The sequence below is a fragment of the Lotus japonicus genome, chromosome 6 (assembly GCF_012489685.1).
Source record: "Lotus japonicus ecotype B-129 chromosome 6, LjGifu_v1.2".
Lineage (NCBI taxonomy): Eukaryota > Viridiplantae > Streptophyta > Magnoliopsida > Fabales > Fabaceae > Lotus > Lotus japonicus.
Window position 1 is genome coordinate 18,227,244 of NC_080046.1, and position 22,023 is coordinate 18,249,266.

The window sequence follows — 22,023 nt, forward strand, 5'->3', positions numbered from 1 at the left end:
TCAACCAGCTGAACAAAACACCTCTCCAACCACTTCACCTAGATCTTCATTCTTTCAACCCTCTCATGAAGAAGCACCTCTTTGGAATATGCTTCAGACTCCCAGACCCTCTAAACCTACCTCACCTATAACCATTCAATACAACCCACAAGCCTCTGAACCCATTATTTCTGACCAATCTCACCATGAACCCAGAACCTCTGATCACTCTGTCCTCAGAGCATCAGATCATCCGGTTCGCAGAACAAATGATACAGATACCACAACTCCTTGTCCCTCTGTATCCTTTCCCATAAATGTTGCTGGTTCCTCACCCTCAAATAACTCTGAATCCATTCGTAAATTTGATCAAATTGCGAAACAGAAAGAGTTTGCAATTCCTGAGTACTACCAGACCATTCCTAGCACAAGGAAATATCCTGGACCTAGACCAGAACGTCTAGTTGATCCAGATCATCCCATTCAAGTAGTCCCTCTGAATGCAGCATCTCCTTCATGTCTTCCTGTCCAACCAGCACTTCCCACACAACCAGAACTTGTCCAACCCGAACACTCGGTCTCTAACCATTCCTCGGTTAGATCACCAAACCCTGAGGTTCAAACCTCTCAGCCTAACCTTGAGATCAAATGTCCAAACTCTAGATGTAGGTTCTCCTCAAGGTGCTTCTGAAGCAAATAGCAGTAATCACCCCACTTCTCCTGAAACCAATCTCTCCATTGTCCCTATACATATCTCAAACCCAACTCCCTTCTTGAGTGCATCAGTGAGTTTAATTATGAAGCATCATTAATGGTTCGCAATGTGCAAGGTCACACTGACCTTCATGAGAACCCTGACTCTGTTGCTGGAAAATGGGATCATCTGTGTGATTGGATGATTGCTCAAGTTCCTACTATGATGTGTCATCTCACTGCTGAAAGGGATCAGAGGATTGATGTAAGGCCCTAAGTTCAACTTGGAACAATTTTATGGAAGTTCGAATAAAATTGAAGTTTTAGTTAATGTTTGATAGCTAGCAGATTAGAACTGTCAACTTGGGTGAATTTTTAGAGGGTCTTAACGACTTCATTTGGGAAAACTTCCTTCATGAGAGTTGTAGCCCTTTAAGTCTAGAAAATTCTCGAAGTGGACTCAGGTCATTCCGACCTCTGTAGCTCGAGATATCATCGGTTTAGTGACGATGGTCCTGGCTGTACAGTACCAGCCGATTTAATTGATTTGTTTCCTTTCAATTCCGAGTTTGATCGTGATATTACTAAAAAGGGCTGAGGTTTTTGATTAGTTTCAGACCTGAGTAAGTTCTTAAGGGATGGGGTCAAGGGTTTTGACTTGGGTCGGGCTTGAAGGAAAACAAACCCTAGCCCAAGAGAGGGAGAGAAGAGGGACGGCGAGAGAAGCTGAGAACGTGGACAGCAACGTTTCTGAACCGTGTTCATCACCAAAGCTTCTTCTTTTCAGACCAAGAACCCAAGGTAAGGGCTGGTCCTAGGATTGGGTAGATTGCCTAGGGTATTTGCCATGTTTTACTATGAGAAAAGCCACGAACATGATTGCTTTTGCAAGAGTTTTGTGTTCATGATGCTTGCTGTTTTTTTTGCCTTGAGATCTTGATGTTTTGCTTCTGATTTGAGATGAAATGCTGATGCCATGATTCTCCATTAATCATCACTACAACTACCGTTTCTTCTATGACTTTGCTTGATTAAAATGATTGAAGATTTATATGCTTAGATCTGCCTTTTGTGCTAGAATTGATGGTTATCTTGGTTCTGGAAATTTAAGCATGATATATGATATATGATATGTGGTTCTTGCTGCTGGAATATGGTTTAAAACTCTGGGACTTGAATGGTTGAAAAATTAATTTGAAGGCAAAAGTATCTCTGCCAGTTTCCTGTACTGGACAGCGAGTTTTGGAGCTTAATTACACCTAATTCGGGGTCTCAAATGAAAAAGAGATAAACTGGAAAATTGTAGATTTTCGAATTGGCTTTCTATGCATATAAAGAACATAATTTTTGGTCTAGTAATGAGGTCTGGAGGTCGATCTTAGTGACTGTTGCACCTGCTGTTCTTCCTGTACCGGACAGCAAGCTTTAAGGCCTAATATCACCTAATTCTGGATCTCAAATGGAAAAGTGATAAACTATAAAAGTGTAGAGTTTCGAATTATCTTTCCAGTCATGTATCATGTGAATTTTGTGGCTAAGTATTGCGGTCTGTAGACCAGTTTTAGTACACGCTGCACCTGTTGTCCAAAAACACTAAATTTGAGAAATTGTTGGAAATGTTAGTAACATGTGATTAGGGACCTTTGTGAGATTTTTATATGATGATATCTGTAAACTGAGCCTCTGGAATTTGTAAATAATTTGTGAATTTGGGAGCCCCTGATTATTTCTATGCTTTGCATGAAGTTTAGTTGTGACTTGTTTAGGAGGTCGCTCACCCAGCTGTAATTCCTCCTAGTGTGACTGTTATTTCTTGACGTTGTAATCTGATACGATATTAACTCATAAGACTCTAGGATTGACATTAGAGCCTTAAACACCAAGAGAATGAATTTATAACTCGCTTGCAAGTAAATGTGAATAATTTGGACATAGGTCAGGTAGACTATGGTCCATGAGAACGATGGTACCTTGCACGCGAGGGAGTTATTTGGGTTGACTGCGGTCTCCCGTGAACCTTGTGGGCCGGTGTGGCTTCACGTGATTTGGTTGACTGCGGTCATCGTGAACTTTTGTGGATCATTGCGGCTCCACGTGATTTGGTTGACTGCGGTCACCGTGATAACCGTGCCTCTGCGGAAGCACGAAGATGGCCATGGAATTTTTGGTGGGTTGTGTGAAGTGAGATTCCGTTAGTAACTGACTCTTTCCCATAAAAGACATATAATGTACTTATATTATGTTGTTGTTGATTTTGTCATTATCATTCTTTTTGTTGGACCTGACCCTGCTTGTTTGCTATGTGTTTATTTGGGGGGGGTAGATGGTCGTGAAGATAATGGCGATGACTCATTCTTGGGAGTTGATGCTACGTGACGTGCCAATACCGGAGGACGACTACACTTCAGAGGAAGAGGAAGAGGCTAAGGAATAGGGTTTTGGTTGAGAGTCTTTTGTTTTCTGTTGGGGTTGAGAGTTTCCGAAGTGTTGGTATCGAACAATTTTATTGCTTAAATTCGAATGAACAAGTTTTGATGTAATCTTTATTTTCATTCAGGCCTTTGATTCGTACTCTTTACAGTTGGTTATTTAAAAAGTTTTACGATGTTGGTTACTTCCGCGTGTTTTTGGAAAGGTTATGTTTCAAGAGTTTTCGTAAAATGAAAGGTTTGTCATTAATTGAAGATTAATAAGTGAATCGACGAAAACTCTTTACGAAAATTGGTTAATTAGTTACTGTGTAACACTCGAGAAATCGGGGCGTTACAATTGAAGCTTCCAGGCAGCGTTTCAACAGAAGGGTGGCTATGCAAGAACAACAACTAAGGGTTGAGTTACTTGAAGCTATTGAGGAAGCAAGAAAGAAGATAGAACAAGCAGAAGAAGCTACATGTCTAGAAGCTGAACAAATTGAGAATGCAAAGTTAGAAGCTCTGAAAGAAGCTGAAAGGCTACAGGCTGAAGCTGATGCTCTCAGAGGTCAAGTTCTTGCACCAGTGCCTTTCACAAGTGCTGCTTCACAGTCCACTCAAGCTCCTCACTCTGCTCAGGATGTTCCATCCACTTCTACTCAGTCAAGTTCTTCCTGACTTGCTATTTTGGAACAACGTCTTAATTCTCATGAGACTCTCCTGTTCAGCATGAATGAAGCTACTCAAGAGCTCCTGCATCGCACTGCCAAACCTTAGTTTTTAGGATCTCTCTCGTTTTTCTTCTTTGTTTGATAAACTTTCTGTTATTTGTTTTCTTTGCTTTTAGTTATTTACTTCTATATACTATGTCTATTTATTGCCTTATGTGTTTGTTTATTTCGTGTTTCTTCTTGCACGCAACACAACATATATCTGAAAATTTTTCTTTTATATATCATATCTCAATTACATATTACATCATCATATTTCTGCATTAATCTAAAATGGAGGATCCTTCCTCATTCTCCTACACTCTTGGCGCTGCTCTACTCTTTCCTTCTCCAGATGATCGAGCATGTACTCTATGTTGCCGAGCTTTTTGCTCAGTTCATCCCTCTCCAGACGATCTTCCATCGTCTCCAGATCTCTCTCCACTGCTTCCTTTTCTTCAAGAAGATTCAGCTCCAGCTTGCACAGCTCCTGAATCTCCTCCACGAAGCAGAGGAACTCCTTCAGATATTTCTCCAACTCTGGACTAAGATCCTTCTCCAGCAGCGTTGTAGTAAGCTCATGTATGGTTCTCGAACCATCTGGATGCCTAACATTCATGAAAAGATCTTCTTCAAAGGCCCTCTTTCTGAGCTCTTCCAATGCAACGATGTATGATGCCATTTGTGATTCGAAAGTAATCTTGTTGTGAAGCTTACTGTGTTCCTAATCGCTTTATATAAGCATCATTTTCTCTCCGGAAGTTATTGCTCTTGCAGTTTCTCGAGGATAAGTCCTTGGTAACTGAAGCTTCTCTTTACTCCCGTGGCCGGGGTAAACGTTCTACATATGCATTAATTCCTTTCTTTAATTCGCTAATCTCTTTTTCATCATTAATTAATTCTCCATCTTTTTGAACTTAGTCCTTCTTTAAGGGGGAGTACCTTGTACTTCATGCTAAGTTTTTCACACCCCCAGCTTTTTGCTTATGACAAAAAGGGGGAGTATAACCCAGAGTTTTTGATGTATACGCTGATTAGTGTGATTTTTTTTCTTTTGGAGAATTTAAGAGTTCCACTTTTATGACCATAGATGTGTCACTGGGCGAATACAAGGAATACATTTCACTTCTTCTGAAGTGATATTGGTTAACTCTGATACCCTACTCGTGACTCTTAATACTTATGCACTCTGATTATTTCATCTCATCTATGTCATGCATTTTCACTCTGAACTCTTCTATTATTTAGCTCAGAATCTAGATATCACTAATGTTTCCATTAAGTCTTAGATTCAGGGGGAGCTAAGCTTAGAATCAAGCTGTGACTTGGATTCAGAAGGAGCAAAATAAACCATTCACATCAGGATAAGTCTAATTCTATTTCACTAAACTCTGAGTGAATTCAGTTTATTGTTTAAGAATTGTGCATCAAAATACTTGGTTTTGTCATCATCAAAAAGGGGGAGATTGTAAGATCAAGTTTTGATCGTGTAGTAAAACTCTATGTTTTGATGATTACAAGTTAACATTTTAGTATGAACAATTATGGTACGCTAACGTGTTTTCTGAGTGTGCTCTTAACAGGCTCTGACCTTGACTTAATCTCACACAAATCAGAAGCACTTTGCTTAAGAGTGACCCTAGCAACGCTTTCGCAATCTCTATGTTCAATCTGAACAGTAGAAAAGCTTCAGAAGATCTGAAGTTAATCAAGCTCTGATAAGGACTCAACTCACTTTAAGTTCTGAAGATCCAGACGTTCTGACAACCCAGACACTCTGAAGGCTCAGAAGTTCTGATGGTGTAGAAGAATCTGAAGATCCAGAAGCTGAAAAGTGAAGACTCTGAAGTCCAGAAGCAAACTGGCTCTGAAGACCAAGTACTTCTCCTCTGAGTTCAGAATCAGAAGGTATAACGGTCAGAGGATCCATGCTTCCCTCTGACTCTGATCAACAAGCTTCACAAGTTCCAACACGAAGCATTCCTCTGATCAGAAGTCAACAAGGTTTAAGGTCAAGTCACTATCCAGAGTACAAAAGCAAATGTACCATCCAGACGACCTAACCTAACATACTCAGCCACAGCAGAAGCTGGAAATCCTAGATCTGCCCTTCAACGGTAGCATTCCCATGCAACGTTCAAACCCTAATCCTTGGAGTATATATAGAGGCTGAAGACTGAAAGATGCGGTCGGAAGAATCTTACATGCGCAAGCTATATTCAAATCTTCAAAGCATTCTTTCTTGATTGAATTCATTGTGTTTACTACAAGCTTTTAAGAAGCAATTTCTTTGTAAACAATATTCTTCAAACAGTTGTTTGATTTACCTTTAGGAGATCAAGGTTGATCGGATCCTAGAGAAGACTAAGAGAGTGAATCTTAGTGTGAGCTAAGTTAGTGTATTGTTAGTCACTTGTAGGTTTCAAGTGCAGTTGTAACAAATCTCTGATTAGTGGATTGCCTTCATTCTAAGAAGGAAGAAATCACCTTGACGGGTGGACTGGACTAGCTTGAGTCATTCATCAAGTGAACCAGGATAAAATCCTTGTGTGCTTTTCTCATCTCTTATCTTAAGCACTTTACTTGTGTCTCGAAAGATTTGTTAAAATCTTAAGGTGGAAGTTTTATTCTGAAAACGTTATTCAAACCCCCCCTTTCTACCGTTTTTCATACCTTCAGAAGTAAATAAGGGAGAAGGATTTACCAATTACACGAGTGCAGTCTAAAACAGGGAGTCTAGCCAGGAAGCTGATGACAGCTTTGTCCTCAGGGGTTAAGGAATCCTCAGGTGGGTCAATTACTTGGAGCACCTCTTGGGTCCAGTAGAAGGGAAATCGGGCGGTGCCGTCCCTGTGGGTAAAAACCTCGGGATACTCATGGGACACCACGACCCTGAAGAACTTCCGAGCCAAATCAACGGTAATGTTGGGCCAAAAAGGGTTGAAGCGCTGACGTCCGGATCTAGCTTCCAGGGAAACCTAGCTCCGTGGCGGCGACGGTTGGGCGGACACGCAATAGAAATAGAAGAAGTGGGAGGGTTCAGGCTCTTGCTGAATCGCGTCGCAGAGGATTTCAAAGCATCGCGGGAAAGCCCAACTGTTCGGGTGAAGTTGGCTGGGAGCGACATTGATGCTATGAAGTACGGAGCAGATGAAGGGAGAAAAGGGAAACCTAATTCCCAAACTGGTGAACATGTATCCATACGCATAGAAGAAGTGGGGAACACCCACGTGGTTGTCTTGAGGACGGAGCCAAGGACGCTCGGCAGCTGAGCACACACCGTAATACATAAGATTGTCAAGAGGTTTTTCATGATAAAACCCACCGGATTCCGAAGAAATTTCACAAATGGATGACCACTGATCCAAGCTAGATGGTTGGTTGGGCATCGTCCCGGCGGGCAGAGCCCTAACGGCGGGGGCTGGCAAGGATTCCCAGGTCCTCGTTCGGAAGGCAACAATGTCCTTTTCTTCAAGCGGAGCTCCCCCTGGGGAGGGTAGATAAACAGGAGGAACGTACTGTAGGGGGTGGCGACGGTGATGTCGTGTTTGGAGTTTCTGGTACGGCGCTTCGGTGTCATTACGAAAAAGGGTATAAGGATTAAGGGTTATTTTAACGTTGTGAAGGTCCGCCGAAAGGAAGGGCGGCGCGTGGGAAGCTATGAAAGTGAAGACATTGGTCTGCGGAGGGAGATTCGCGCGTCGTAAAAAGATTAAGGGGTAAGGGGAACAACGTCTTTATAAGCAAAAGGTAATTGTTAAAGAAAACGTGTGAAGGGACGTTGGGGGCAGTTGTTGGAAAATGTGGAGGAAAGGTGGGAGATCATGCCCTATAACGGGGGAAATGATTTTAGTTGCGGGATTTCGGGAAGTGGAAATGACCCAGTGAGTGGAAATTGCAAATGGTTGAAGATAATTGGCTCAGCATCCAAAACTGACAAGTTTCGTAGGGATTCGAGGGGACGTTTCGGGAGAGCAGTTGAATTTTGCAGACCCAGGCTGCCACGTGTCGAAGGCCTTGAGCGCATCGAGATCTCAAGATTCAGGGCACGTGTGTAGCCACGACAGGGCGAGCAGATCAAGCATCATTGCCACAAGCTCGCTTGTGGACTCAAGCCGCCAGAGGAGCGTGATGGGGCGTTCGAAGCTTGAATTTTTAAGCTTTAAATTACCAAGCCATGTTGGCAATTGTCCTTTGATTTCATACCTTATGTTTTAATATTAGTTAGTTTTGTATGACCGTCGCCTTGTTTCTTCAGTTTAAAGACACACTTAGCTCTCATACTTCGTGCTCAGTGTCTTGTGGACTGGGCGAGACCCCATGGTCCCTCGCCCAGGAGCGCTTGCTTAGGGCGATGAGCGGACCAGGGACTTGGGCCTTCATCCCGGAGGCCCAACTGGCCCATTAGGATGATTCCGAGGCGCTAAGCCCAACTCCCCCAACTATAAATAGGGGAGGAATACCAATTGTAAGGGACTCTTAGTTCATTTGTGAAATAACAAGATTGAAATTCAGTTATTCTCTCTCCAAAGCAATTACGCTCTCATTCTCCCTAGGAATCTCACATCACGTTCCTTACACCTTTGGTACTATACCTCATCTCAATGTTCGTGATGGAACACTTGGATTTGGACACGGTTTTTGGTGTTGATGAAAACGCCAAGCTTTTGCGTGTACGGTATTTAGTATTGCAGGTCGTGGCATCCTACAACGTCATTATTGGACGGAACACGCTCAACCGTCTTTGCGCGGTGATCTCGACGGCTCACCTGGCGGTGAAGTACCCTCTGATCTGTGGAAAGGAGGGAAAAATCACAGTTGATCAGAGGAGAGCAAGGGAGTGTTATAACAATTGTCTTAGCTTATATGGAAAAAAGGGAGCCGGCGAGGGACAGAGGTGGCACGAGATTGAGCTTTTGGAGGGTGAACAAGAGGGCCCAAGCGTGCAGGATCAGGGGAAGGACGGACCAGGAAGGCTAGAGTAGATGATCGATCGAAAGATAGAACAGATGAGGTACAACCAAGGTCAAAGAAGGCCATGAGACAGGACAGGCTAGAGTAGATAATCTTCTGGTACTCTTCATAGGAAATAGCACTTAGAAGAATTGCTCTTGCTTTGTGATGTTGTGAGTACAGCTTCTTTTGATCTGCAGTCATCTCTGACCTTGGGATCTTCTTGCCATCTGCATCAACTGGACGCTCGTAGCCATCCACAATAATATCCCAGAGATCTGCATCGAAACCCAGAAAGAAACTTTCCAGTCTATCTTTCCAATATTCGAACCTTTGACCGTCGAACATAGGAGGCTTTGCATTGTAACCATCTCTTTGAGTTTCACTGGTGGTGGCAGCCATTGTTTTTCACACCGGCCCGGATCACTGAACACTGTTAGGTGTGGTAATCAGAACTTGCGCTCTGATACCAATTGAAGGTATGAAAAACGGTAGAAAGGGGGGGTTTGAATAACGTTTTCAGTATAAAACTTCCACCTTAAAGATTTTGACAAATCTTTCGAGAACTTAAGTGCTAAAGATAAGAGATAGAAAAGCACACAAGGATTTTATCCTGGTTCACTTGATAAATCACTCAAGCTACTCCAGTCCACCCGTTAAGGTGATTTCTTCCTTCTTAGAATGAAGCCAATCCACTAATCAGGTTTGAGTTACAACTGCACTTGAAACCTACAAGTGACTAACAATTACACTGACTTAGCTCACACTAAGATTCACTCTCTTAGTCTTCTCTAGGATCCGATCAACCTTGATCTCCTAAAGGAACTAAACAAACTGTTTATCAAAGAATTGTTTACAAGAGATTTGCTTCTAAAAAGCTAATAGTAAACTCAATGAATTTCAGATGAAAGAAAACTTAGAAGATTTTGAATATGTCTTGCGCGTATGTATTGCTTCTTGCCGTTTCTTTCAGTCTTCAGCCTCTTTATATACTCCAAGGATTAGGGTTGAGCAATGCATGGGAAATGCTACCGTTGGAGGGCAGTTCTGGAAAATCCAGCTTCTGCTGTGGCTGAGAACGTTAGGTAGGTCGTCAGGAAGGTACAGTTGCTTTTGTACTTGGATAGCGACGCGACCTTTAAACCTAGGAGACTTCTGATCAGGGGAATGCTTCATATTGGAACTTGTGAAGCCGGTTGATCAGAGTCAGAGGGAAAGCACAGATCCTCTGACCATTGTATCTTCTGATTCTGAACTCAGAGGGAAGAACATGGCCTTCAGAGTTTCTTGCTTCTGGACTTCAGAGTTTCCACTATTCAGCTTCTGCAACTTCAGAGTCTTCTACACCATCAGAACATCTGAACCTTCAGTGTTTCTTGGTTATCAGAACTTCTGGATCTTCAGAGCTTCTAGTGACTGAGTCCTCATCAGAGTTTGTATAACTTCAGAACTTCTGAAGCTTTTCCACTGTTCATACTGAACATGGTGAATGCGAAAGCGTTGCTTGGGTCACTCTTTATACACAGTGCTTCTGATATGTGTGAGATTGAGTTGAGGTCAGAGCCTGTAAATAGCACACTCAGAAAAACACGTTAGAGTACCACAATTGTTCATATCAAAAGGTTAACTTGTAATCATCAAAACATAGAGTTGTACTACTAGATCAAAACTTGATCTTACAATCTCCCCCTTTTTGATGATGACAAAACTAAGATTTTTGATGAACAATTCTTAAACATTAAACTGAATTCACTCAGAGTTTAGAGATATAGAATAATACTTATCCTGATGTGAATAGTTTATCTTGCTCATTCTGAATTCAAGTCACTGCTTGATTCTGAGCTTAGCTCCCCCTGAATCTAATACTTGATGAAAACGTTAGTAAAGTCTAGATTCTGAGCTAAATGATATAAGAGTTCAGAGTGAAAAACTTATGACATAGATGAAAATCGAGTAATCAGAGCGCAAGTAATCAGAGTCATGGACAAGGTATCAGAGTCTTGGGTATCAGAGTCAACTTATAATCACTTCAGAAGAAGTGAAATGTATTCCTTGTATTTTCCCAGTGACACATCTATGGTCATGAAGGTGGAACTCTTAAATTCTCCAAAAGAAAAATAAATCACACTAACACATCTTACACATCAAAAACTGGGTTTACTCCCCCTTTTTGTCATAAGCAAAAAGCTTGGGGTGTGAAAAACTTAGCTTGAAGTACAAGGTACTCCCCCTTAGAGAAGGTCTAAGTTTAAAGAAGATGAAACCGATGCAAGAATCAGAGTTAGGCGAAATAAATAGAAGAGTTAATGCAAGAGAAGAACGTTTACCACCGGTCGAGTGAGTAAAGAGAAGGGTCAGTTACCAAGAACTTAACCTCGAGAAACTGTAGGAGCATTAACTTTCAGAGAGAAAGTGAAGCCTATATAAATCGTTGGAGAGAAAGGTAAGCTTCACACCTCGAACAAGTTTCAGTAAAGAAAATGGCATCATACATCGTAGCACTAGAAGAGCTGAGGAAGAAGGCCTTTGAGGAGGACTTGTTCCTTAACATCAGGCATCCAGAGGGTACAGCAACCATCTCGGAGCTAACACAGACACTGCTGAAAGAGGACCTGCGTCCAGAGTTGGAGAGAGACCTGAAGGAATTTCTTGCCTTCGTGGAGGAGGTGCAAGAACACAGCCGGCTTGAACTCAAGCTGCTGGAAGAAAAAGAAAGGTTGGAAGAGAAGCTCAAGACTGCAGAAGAGATTTTGGAGAGGGATGAGCTAAAGGACAGGCTCAGCAACATCCAGCATGTATTGGAGCGTCTGGAGAAGGATAGGTCAGAGCAGCGCCAGGAGTGCAGAAGAATGAGGAGGGATCCTCCATTCTAGATTGTAGGAAAGAATGTATGATGTAAAAAAAATTATGAATAAAAAGAGTTTTGCAAACATATGTGACACAAATATATATAGAGATGCATGTATAATCACAAACGAACAAAGTAAATAAAAAGAAACAGAGTTTAACAAGAAAATAAAACAGCGTTAAAGAAAAAAGAAAGAAAAAGAAGAGATCCTAAAACTAAGGTTTGTCAGATCGTCGCAGAAGTTCCATCATCATGTGCTTCATCTCAATCAGCATGGATTCATGAATGTCAAGACGCTGTTCCATGATGTCGAGTCTGGATGAGCTTGGCTGAGTAGAACTGGAAGGAACATTCTGAGCAGCTTGAGGATCTGGAATGGAAGCAAGAGCATCAGGAGTAAACACTACTGGTGCAAGTGCTTGGCATCTAAGAGCTTCAGCCTCAGCTTCAAGTCGCTCTGCCTCTAGTCTGGCTTGTTCAGCCTGAGCTGCTGCTAGACGTGCAGCTTCTTCTGCTTGAGCCTTCTTTCTCTTGGCTTCTTCAATAGCTTCAAGAAGCTTATTCCTCTGTTCTTGTTCATGAAGAGCCACCCTTCGAGCAAACCTTTGCCTTGCAGCCTCAATGCTCTGACTTCCCTCTGCATGCAGGAGCTGCATCATAATTGGAACTTGAGCCACTAGCCAAGTGCCCAGATTGTTCCACTCATCAGCCACACATTCAACGTTCTCACTGAGGTCAGTCTGACCGTGCACATTGCGGAGCCTCAAGGAGGCTTCATGATAGAAAATATTGATGCACTCAGAGAGAGATGTGGGTTGGAGGTGAGTATAGGGAATTATGGAGAGGTTGGTTTCAGGAGAGGCTGGGTGATTGCTGCTATGAGCTTCAGAGGCACCTTGTGGAGAACCAATGTTAATCAGTTGAGCATTGGGTTCAGAGGTTCCAAGGTGAGGGTCTAAAGTTTCAACCAGAGGATGGGGTGATCTAACCGAGGATTGGTTAGACACTGATTGTTCGGGTTCAGGATCTGGTTGAATAGGCTCTTGTAGGTCTGGGGCAGGGTGAGCTTGTTGAGCCAAAGGGTCTGCCTCTTGTAAGGGATTGGCCAAGATAGGTTCATCTGGGTCAACTAGACGTTCAGGTCTAGGGCCAGGATATCTCCTAGGGCTTGGACAGGTGAGGTAATATTCCTCTAAGGTAGACACCTTTTCTTTTCTAACCTCCATGAATTTTCTAATGGATTCAGAGTTATTGGAGGGAGAAGAATCAGCAACATTGGTTGGGAAGGATACAGGGGTATAGGCTGTGGAAGAGTCTGTATCCGTGGTTCTGGCAGCAGGACGTGCTGATGCTCTGGGAACAGAGTGATCAGACGTTCTGGGTTGTGGTTCTGTTTGGTTTGGCTCTGGTTGTTCATGGATGATGGGTTCAGAAGATAATGGGTCGTACGGGATGGTAATGAGAGAGGTTGGATCTTCTGACCTAGAGGGTTGGTTCTGAAGCAAATTCCAGAGAGGTGCTTCAGTAGGGGAAGGTTGAAAGAATGAAGATCTTGGGGAATGTGGTGGAGTGGTGGTTTGTGCAGCTGGTTGGGGTTCAGGAATAGGAGTGAGGGGATTTGAGGAGTGTTTGAGCATGGCAGAAATAGGGAGTGCATCAAATAAATTCAAATCATCATCAGAAGCAAGTGCAGGCTTACTTGAATGTGTTGATGATCTAGTCACTCTGGCAGGAGGTTCAGTCCTTCTGACCACTTCAGCAGTTGGTTCCACCCGAGTAGGCTTCACCACGATTCTGACCTTCTTCTTCTTCTTCTTAGGAGGACCATCCTCATTATCACTATCATCACCATCATCAGGCTTTCTCTTCTTCTTTTGGACCAGAGGGACATCGGATTCCTCTGAAGATTCGTCCATTATCACCTTCCTCTGAGCTTTCTTCTTGGGAGGAGAAGGAAACTCTGGAGCTGGCGGCAGTCTGCTGACGAAATCATCAAGATCAATTTCGAATCCTTGAGCCCTTAGGTCTTCAACATAGCACCGGATGGCGTCAGGATTGTCTGCCTGTGTCCACAGAGGGTAGTCATTCAGAGGCATCCTTCTGCTTCTGATCTCAGAAGATGTGTCTTCATGAGCAGGAGCAATCTTCTTCTGGACCAAACCCATCTTCTTCAGAGAATTTGCAGTGAAGACATCACTGACCATGGTGCTCAGATCCTCTGTGCATCCAGCATTGATCAGATCTTGCACCAGGTTGCTTTCAATGAGAAAGTCTGAGAGCAGTCTCCCAAAGGGGATATATTTGATTGCTGACTTGATGGATGCAGTGGTGCGAGACTTCCGGATGCATTCCTTCAAATAGGAGAACAGGAAGTAGGGAAGGCAGATCTTCTTCTGATCTTGGATGAAGAATAACATCACCTTCTGGTTGAAGTTGATGTAGTCTGGAGAACTGCCCTTCGGTCTCTGGTTTATGCAATGGAGCAGGATTTTGTGCCAGATCCTGAGCTTAGGATGAAGGTCCATCACCTTGTAACTCATCTTGCCCGGTTTGTAAGTAGTGTACAGGGCCTGGTTGACGATATCCTTGGTGCTGGGTTTCAGCTTCGATTCCGTGAGTTGGAAACGAAACCCATAAGCAGTGTCTGCACCAAGCAAATTCACGAAGGACTTCTCCGTGATGATGATCTTCCTTCCGAGAATGTACGATACCACCTGAGTATCGTCGCAGTCGGCATGCTTCCAGAATTCCTTGACCAATCTATCATACACCGGTCCTCGAAGTCTGTTGAAGTAATTTCCCCAACCTTGAGCTTGGACTTCAGGACGAAGATCATACCCATTTGTAGCCAGGTTGTCGAGGTTGAATCTCCATTCTGCCAGGACTTGGAGTTCCTCAGGAGGATATACGCAGTGAACGACACAACCCCGTTCTGCAATTGGAACACTCTGTTCTTGAGCTTGAACTTGTTCTTGTGTCGGATTCTCAGGGCCCCTTTGACCCGTTGCAAGACCAACTACCATGTGAGGGAACTGAGGAGCATCTGCAGTAGATCTTCTGGTTTATCTCACCATTTTTGAAGAGGTTGAAGGTTTGAGGTAGAAGATGAAGGTTGAAAGATGAAAAGAGATCGAGAGAGAAATCGAGAACAAGCGGTTTCGAAAAAGCAGAGAGAGCGAGAGTAAAAACCGGAAGTGAGAGAGATCGTGTGTGTATAGTGGGTTTTATCAAATAACCGTTGTTGATTCAAAAAGCACTTTAAGATCAACGGTTGAAAATTAAAGATAGATAGTAACAGTAAAATACACAAATCACACACAGGAGAGAAGCATATCTACACGCAATCATAACAGACTGTCACACGGGCACAAGGAACTATGCATCAGAAATACTGACACACGTGTTGTTGTCTCAGCTTCAGAGTCAGTACCAGTGGGTACACACACTCTGATTGAGTTACCTTCTGGACTAGACATCTTCTGATCAAGAAGTATCATAGTCAGAGGTTCTGATCCATCTTCACTCTGGACAAAAGTCCATGTTCAGATGTTTCAGAATAAAATTAAATCTATCCTCTGCTAAGGGCTTTGTAAAGATATCTGCCCATTGATGGTCAGTATCAACAAACTTCAGAAGAAGTACGCCCTTCTGTACATAATCTCTAATAAAGTGATACTTTACCTCAATGTGTTTTGCCCTTGAATGCAAGATAGGATTCTTACTCAATGAGATTGCAGCAGTGTTATCACAATAGATTGGGATATTGCTCTCAAGGATCTGATAATCCTCCACCTGATGTTTCATCCAGAGCATCTGAGTGCTGCATATTGCTGCTGAGATATATTCTGCCTCTGCAGTTGATAGTGCAATGGTTGATTGCCTCTTGCTTGCCCATGAGACTAGATTGCTTCCCAGAAATTGACAATTTCCAGAAGTACTTTTTCTCTCTGTTCTATCTCCAGCATAATCAGCATCACAATAACCTGAAAGCTTATACTCTGATGTTTTCTTATACATCAAGCCAAGGTTAGTGGTGCCTTTCAGATACCTTAGGATCCTCTTAACAGCAGGTAAGTGGGTTTCCCTTGGATCTGATTGGAAACGAGCACATAAATGAACACTAAATAGTATGTCTGGCCTAGATGCAGTTAAGTATAGAAGTGAACCTATCATGCCACGATAGAGCTTCTGACATACTTTACCACTTTTATCTTCTTTCTCCAGAATGCATGTAGGATGCATTGGAGTCTTGGCCACTGTAGATTCCAGCATATTGAACTTCTTCAGAAGTTCTTTAGTGTACTTGCTCTGATGGATATATGTTCCTTCTGGTGTTTGATCAACTTGTATTTCCAGAAAGTACTTTAATTCTCCCATCATACTCATCTCAAATTCAGCCTGCATCATCTCAGAAAATTCTTTGCATAGAGATTGATTAGCAGAACCAAATATAATATCATCAACATAAATTTGCACAATTAAGATATCATCTTTATAAGTCTTGCAAAAAAGAGTTGTATCTACTTTACCCCTTACAAACTCATTCTCCAGAAGGAATGAGCTAAGTCTCTCATACCATGCTCTGGGAGCTTGCTTCAGACCGTAGAGTGATTTCTTCAATTTGAACACATGGTCTGGTTTCTTCTCATCTTCAAAACCTGGGGGTTGATGAACATAGACTTCCTCTGAGATATAACCATTTAGGAAGGCACTCTTTACGTCCATCTGATGTAGAACTATGTTGTGATTTACTGAGAAAAAGATCAACAGTCTGATTGCCTCCAGTCTTGCTACTGGAGCAAATGTTTCAGTGTAGTCTATTCCTTCCTGCTGGCTGTAGCCTTGAGCAACTAGCCTTGCCTTGTTTCTGACTACATCTCCTTTCTCATTCAGCTTGTTTCTGAATACCCACTTTGTTCCAATAACATGGACACTCTCAGGCTTCTTCACTAAGCTCCAAACATCATTCTTGGAGAATTGATTCAATTCTTCTTCCATGGCCAGAATCCAATCCTTGTCCTGAAGAGCTTCATCTATGGACTTGGGTTCAATTAAGGACACCAATCCTTTCAGACTGAGCAAGGTCTCTTCAGAAGGTCTGAAGGCAGATCTGGTTCTGACTGGTTCGTCTTTGTTGCCCAGAATCAATTCCTTAGGGTGAGCTGCAGTGATTCTGCTCTTCTTCAGAGTTTGTGAGTTAGAGGGACCAGCTTCTTCCTCTGGTTCATCTTCCTCTGGCTCATCTTCCTCTGGAGCTTTGCCTTTGTCAGAAACATTAATGCTTAAATCTGCAAACTTTTCAACTAGCTTTGACTGGTCAGAGTCAAGCTTATCATCAAATCTAACATGAATAGATTCTTCAATAGTCTTAGCATCAGTATTATAAAATCTAAAACCTTTAGATCTCTCAGAGTAACCGAGTAATAGACACTTGGAAGACTTAGCATCAAATTTATGCAATCTATCCTTAGTATTGAGAACATAACAAACACAGCCAAACGGATGAAAATAAGAAATGTTGGGTTTTATGTTCTTCCACAATTCATAAGGAGTCTTATTCAGAATTGGTCTTGTTGGAGCATGTTGCCTTGCATTTTGTCAAAACAACTGATTGTCGAAGCATGTTGCCTTGCATTTTGTCAAAACAACTGATTGGAGCATGTTGCCTTGTTTTTGCTCAGAAGTTTGTTCTGTTCAGATGTTCGCAGATCAGAAGATGTTTTAGTTCAGAAGATGTTTTTGTTCAGAAGTTTGTTTTGTTCAGATGTTCGCAGATCAGAAGTTTGTTTTGTTCAGATGTTCGCAGATCAGAAGTTGTTTTTGTTCAGATGTTCATGTTCTCAGAAGTTGTGAGAAGTTGCTTCTGTTTCTACTGTGCTATGTGTGTTCTGATAGTGTTAGCTCTGGTCTGAAGACAAGTTCAAGACGATGGCTATGTTTGTTTTCTGAAATGTTACTTCTGATGAGCGGTATTTCTGACGGTGCTTCTGATGAGCAGTATTTCTGTTAGCTGTACTTCTGGGTATGTGCTGCCAGCTTCTGATGGTAGTATTTCTGATACGATGATGTTCAAACTGATCCATTTTGATGTTATCATGTGCTAAGGCTGATTGTACCTCTGGTTGTGTGTTTGTGCTGCTAAAGTGTTTTGTTCCGACTATGCCTTCTGAAGTATGATAGTGGGTTGTGTAGATGCGTTTGTTTGAGGGGGAGTTCTGACTAAGGGGGAGAGTTTTTTCTCTAGGTTTTATCCTCTCTGATTGTGAGTTGTTTTAGACAAAATTTGACAAAGGGGGAGATTGTTGGAGCATGTTGCCTTGCATTTTGTCAAAACAACTGATTGTCGAAGCAGATGCCGTGGCATCTGACCTCGTGAGGCTAGGACATCAGTCCTCAGCTTGTGTTTCTGTTATGGGCCTTCTGAAGATTTGTTGAAGATATGTTTTGAGTTACTTGAGGAGCAAGTAACTATCTCAGAAGGGTTTTAGTTGTTGGGTTGTTATTTGTTGAAACAATCTTTGTTAAAAGATTGATTTCTATCTTTACTTGTGCAGTAAGAAACCGAATCTATCAAGATTGCGTTTTCAAATTGCTGTTATTGGAATCTGTTTCTTCAGCCCGTGCTAACCCTAAAGCCCATGCTACCGCTGCTGAAGTCTATAAAAGGATGAAGACCTAAAACGTGAAGTCTACCGAAGCTGATAGAGAGAGATCGTGTGTTTTAGGATTTGTTAGTGTGCTTCGTTCTTTGTTATTTGTGAATCCTCTTTGCTCACTGATTCTATAAAGCAAAGAAGGGTTCTGTGTTGTTTGATTACATTCAAACTCTGATTGTTCATTGTGTTTACCAATCACTGTGGCAGTGATTGAGAGAAAGTGAGAGGGGCTCTCATACTTAGGTTGAGATTCTAAGTAGAAATACACTGGGTAGATTAGGAAGTGAACTATGAACTGAGGTGTTCATGAGTGTCTGTAATTCCTGAATCTTGAGATAGTGGATTTCCTTTCTTTGGGTGCAAACCCTCCAGACTTAGAAGATTTTGAATATGTCTTGCGCGTATGTATTGCTTCTTGTCGTTTCTTTCAGTCTTCAGCCTCTTTATATACTCCAAGGATTAGGGTTGAGCAATGCATGGGAAATGCTACCGTTGGAGGGCAGTTCTGGAAAATCCAGCTTCTGCTGTGGCTGAGAACGTTAGGTAGGTCGTCAGGAAGGTACAGTTGCTTTTGTACTTGGATAGCGACGCGACCTTTAAACCTAGGAGACTTCTGATCAGGGGAATGCTTCATATTGGAACTTGTGAAGCCGGTTGATCAGAGTCAGAGGGAAAGCACAGATCCTCTGACCATTGTATCTTCTGATTCTGAACTCAGAGGGAAGAACATGGCCTTCAGAGTTTCTTGCTTCTGGACTTCAGAGTTTCCACTATTCAGCTTCTGCAACTTCAGAGTCTTCTACACCATCAGAACATCTGAACCTTCAGTGTTTCTTGGTTATCAGAACTTCTGGATCTTCAGAGCTTCTAGTGACTGAGTCCTCATCAGAGTTTGTATAACTTCAGAACTTCTGAAGCTTTTCCACTGTTCATACTGAACATGGTGAATGCGAAAGCGTTGCTTGGGTCACTCTTTATACACAGTGCTTCTGATATGTGTGAGATTGAGTTGAGGTCAGAGCCTGTAAATAGCACACTCAGAAAAACACGTTAGAGTACCACAATTGTTCATATCAAAAGGTTAACTTGTAATCATCAAAACATAGAGTTGTACTACTAGATCAAAACTTGATCTTACAGAGTATAAGTTTAGCAGAGACGTGCTCGCAATCGAACCCAGGCTCACGACCAATCAGGAAAGGCGCCTGGAAAAGTTGGTAGAGGACAATTTTGACCTCTTCAATTGGAGTCAGAAGGACGCGACGTTCTAGAGATTGCCTAAATTCAGGAAGCCAACCTTTTTGGGAACGATCTGGAAAGAGAGAAAGGACAATAGAGCGGCGGAGCAAATGACGGAGCGACAGGGTTTTCAACGCGGGGGCGGCGAGCGGAAGGTACGGGGTATTGGAGACCTATGGATGCGACAGTTGTTAAGCCAAAAGCAACTAAGTGCGGCAAGGGAAAGGTAAGATAGGCGAGAGCCCGCGTTACTCTGGGGCGAGCTGGCGGAGGGATCAGCCCTACTATGACAACGACAGGGAGGCGAGCACGTCGGGGACAAAAGACGAGGTGCTTGGCGTGGTGCTCTAATTTGGGGGAAAAAGCCAAGGGCAGGAGCAAGGATGCGGCGAGAAGGCGGGAAGATTAGGATAAAAATAAAGATGAACTCTTTTTCTCCATCGCGGGAGTTTTTTAATGAGGCATCCCTCAATAAATGTAAAATCTCATTTTACAATCAAATACAAAAAGGATATTCCCTGTAATACTCCTAGCTCGACTGAATTATCACGGTCGCCCGGTGGGAAAAATTCCCTGAAGGTGGCGATCCCAACACGACCTTGATGTCTGGGGATCGCTCCCGAAAGTCCGGCGCGAACCGCTGCTACACACTTAGCAACTCAACCAAAATATCACGGTCGCCTGGTGGGAAAAATTCCCTGAAACTGGCGATCCCAACACGACCTAGATGTCTGGGAATCGCTTCGGAAAGTCCAGCGCGAGCCGCTGATCACTCGTTGGCGATGTGTGCGGATAAGTTACTTATCCCAAAAGTCTCCCCGAAATATGGGCGAGCAAAACCCCCCCGAAATATGGGTGAGAACCCAAAGCTAGGCTAAGTCTTGGGCAACCTATATGGCCATTGGGTCCCAAGCAGTCATAAGTCCTCGCCAGGAAAAAACTGGCAAGGCCACACCTGATCTTACAGGAAATACGGTGTGAATAAAGCCTCGGTTCAAAACTGAGCGAAAGTCCTAGCTTTCTTTGGCACACATTCAAAATCGATACACGACGGCTAAACCCAAAGGCGTAAAACGAACGAATGGAGAAAATATAGCAGCGCGATGAATAAAACAAGCGAAACTATAGCGAAATTATGTTCATTAAACGCAAAACAACATTAGGTACAAAGGGGTAAGGAAAAGTCAATACAGAATATTAAAGTTATGTTAACATTCTCCGTTTTCCCTGCATTTTCAGCAGCCGCAAAGTATACGGCGTCGAAGCCTGGAGGATCGTCGGGGCCGACCAAACCCTCGGGGGTAATCTTCTTGAATGCTCTCATTCCGCAGAGATCTATTCCCTCGTAAAGGTGCTGGACCTGGGCTTTGGCGAGGAAAAAACCGTGACCACGCCCCTCTACAGCCTCAACAGCGGCTTTGACCTCCAGCCTCGCCCGAAGGGTTTTGACCTCCGAGACCGCCCGAGTCTCCATTTCCGCAATGGCTTTGATTTTTGTTGCGAGTTGATTCTTCACTTCGGCGAGAGTCTCATTCGACAGCGCCAACTCGCTGCGCAGGGCCGCTATCTCCTTATCTTTGGCGACACAGGCGGCCCTGCTCGCGGTGATTGCCTCGTTCTTCGCCTCCAACTCCTTCTGCAAATCGGGAAAATGTTTTATTCACACCTCATTTTGAGGTGGAAGGAGGTGGAGGAGGAGAGAGATAGGAAGAAAAGAAAAGTAAGAGAGAGAAAGGTTTAGATGTGATAGATGATAAGAGGAGAGATATAGAAACAAAAATAGGTGGAAATGAAGTGTTTAAGAGATGAGGTGTGTACATATCATTACTCCTGCAAATCGTCCCGCTCGTCTCTAAAATCCCCCATTCTCTCTTCACAAGTAGATAAGTCGGCCTCGCGACTGTGCATCTCGATTCCCAAGTTGGTCAACTTAGTTACTTGGGCCGTCACCTGTGTCAGCAACCTGTCACGCTCTCCGTACGCCTCAAGTGTGGCGAGATGATAACTTTCAGCCTTCTGGTGGAGCTCTTCAACTTCAGTCGTAGAGGCTGAGACCTGGGATAACTGGGCGAAGAGACACCCCGCACGCAGGAGGCTCGAGGTGGCTTCTTCTGCCACGCCATCAAGGTCGGAATTCTCAGTTCCTCTCATGTTATCAAAGAGCGGATCAGACAACATGAAATCGACGGGAGTAAGTTGTGGTTTGGAGGGGAGTTTTCTTCATCGACAACGTTTGGATGAATGATGGCAGGAGAACAGGGGAGAGGGGAAGGAGAGACAACAGGAGCTTTGTTGGTCAATTCGCAAGTGTACGAATACCTCCGGGTTTTAAAATATCGAACCACAGGGATTGTGAGTGAGATTTGTTGATTTAAGTCTAAAGTCTGCAAGTTCTTTAAGCAGTAAAATTCAGAAATTGGTTTTGGTTGATGGTGACAGAGGTTTTGCAAAATAGCAATGATGCAAATGTTGGAAATAACAAAGAATGGTAAATTGCCTTGGGTTGTTGATCATCTAATCCACTTTAGTCCACC

General features: G+C 43.0%; 1 long non-coding RNA gene across 1 annotated transcript; it reads left to right on the forward strand.

The window, feature by feature from the left end:
• The first annotated feature begins 1,369 nt into the window (after window positions 1-1,369).
• LOC130724411 (uncharacterized) lies at window positions 1,370-3,237 on the forward strand. Its single transcript, XR_009014493.1, has 2 exons — window positions 1,370-1,473; window positions 2,996-3,237. It is a non-coding gene; the product is annotated as an uncharacterized LOC130724411 (long non-coding RNA).
• The last annotated feature ends 18,786 nt before the right edge of the window (window positions 3,238-22,023 follow it).